Source organism: Phytophthora infestans, genomic scaffold (assembly GCF_000142945.1).
Source record: "Phytophthora infestans T30-4 supercont1.5 genomic scaffold, whole genome shotgun sequence".
In the NCBI taxonomy this organism is placed as follows: domain Eukaryota; phylum Oomycota; class Peronosporomycetes; order Peronosporales; family Peronosporaceae; genus Phytophthora; species Phytophthora infestans.
The window spans coordinates 2597056-2599091 of NW_003303754.1; positions in this window are offsets into that span (position 1 = coordinate 2597056).

Sequence of the window (2036 nt, forward strand, 5' to 3'; positions counted from 1 at the left end):
TTCTCCCATACTTTCCCCTTATGGCACAAAATTCCACCCGGACGGCGCACCACGCTGTGTACGTGGGGTATTTGTCGGGGGTCATCACCGTTTCGTCCGCGAGCGCCTTTGGAAACTTCTTGGAGCACCTTCCGTTCTTCATGCACGGGCAGCTCGGGTTCTGTTGACCACAGGGTCCATGCAGCATATTAAAAATCACCGTATCGTACAGCTCGGGGTATTTCTCTTTATCCGGGAGCTCAGCGGACACCAGCTTATCGACGTCTTCCTTGGTAGTGGGCTTGTCCTCTGGACGCAGGATAAGCAGTATGTGGGCGTGGGGAAGACCACGCTTCTGATATTCCACTACATGGACTCGAGCGGCTTGAATCCCCAGCACACCCTCATCGAGATCCTTGTTAAGAGCTTTTAGTTTCTCCATGAACACGCGAGCCACGATGTCCGGTCGGTCGGATGCTTTCTCTCCACGGCGTAAGTTTTCCTTGATCTCAGGCCAGTTCGGGTTGCATGTCATCGTAATGAACAGGTTCGGGGCTCCTGTTTCACGGACGATAGCCATGGCATCCAAGAAGCGTTGGTACATGTAGCGGGGGCCACCTGTAAACTTCGGAGGTACGATGATCTTGCGGCCAACCCCACCCGCATCTGGTTCCGCTGACTCCTGCTCCGTATTATTCCCACGCCGAGTCCTACGTATGGCCGCCTCGTCGTCAGCTGCCATTCGGTGGATTTCAACAGACTCGCCACGCAACGCGTCTTGTGAGTCCCTGGAGGGTTCCAATCGATACTGGTACGAGGTGGTGCTTTTCTTTGATGAAGCGCAGGCGCTCTTGTTCGCCTTTGGGCCTCTGTGTATTGGTCAACGCAGTATTGCTGCGTCAGTCGCCCACCGCGCAGGATAAGAGAATTACTAACCGTCCGGTCGTTATGTAGATACGCCTCATATTCCCGAGCGGACATGGTTAGGGGGTCACCGTGGCGATCGACGGAATTACGTACGGGATATCGTAAGTCCAGCCATCGTACGGGATATCGTAAGTCCAGCCATTATCCCCGTACGGAAAGAGTAGAGGGTACTGCAGTGGGTCGTAGGTAACGCTCGTCTCAAAGATGCGCTTGAAACCTCCTCCTGTCGTGTGTAGGATTATATCCCGATGCTCAGCCGCGTTTGTATCGATCACAACGGCTGCCAACTCTGATGCAGTTGGGGTGTTATGTGTACCCGGGTTCGCATTCCGTGTGACATGCAGACGCAGCTTAAGGTGATCCCCCTCCGGAAGAAAATTACTCAAGGCTAATGACGGATCATGCTCATCAACGTCTTCCCCTGCCGCTCGGCGTCGTTCGTGCTCCCTGATGGCTGCTGCATACGCATCCCAGCCACGATCTATCAAAAATCTACGCGCGTTGATGAATTCTTGTGTGTACGGATTGTGCGCCACCATCATCTGGTCAATCGTTTCCATGACGGCGGGATCGAGGCCTTGCGTCATGTTTATACGGCTTCGCACACGTGCATCCATGTCTGGATCGGTAAAGTAAACTTAGACATACATGGAGCGGCCGAATGTTGGAGGTAGTAACGATCCCAAGCGATGGCACACTGACCCTTGTACACGGAAGTTGTAGACACCATTCCGTGTCACGCTTTCGTCGACGTTGAGAGGCCGAGACCGCGAAGCTCCCATGGACGTAAATGCGAATACGTTGTTGTAGGCTCGGATTGACCGCATGAAGGTCGGATTTTCGAAAAGTGATAGTAGAGCATCCGGTGCTGTTCGCGAAGATGGAACGAACACCAGTCCGTTACGACAGCAGCATCCGTCGATTTCTTGCGGAAATTTCCAAGCGTTGCAGTAGTGACAAATTCGCTCGTTCTCCTGGATCTCGTCCGTGTAACGCGTGAAGTAGTGACGGCTCTCGGAAACACTGGAAGGGTCAAAATGTTCGTGGTAGACGAGGCCCTTCTATACTGCCGAGACCGCCTGCGAAAACGCTCTGTTCTTTGCGATGCTCCCTTGTCATCCGTCATGGCT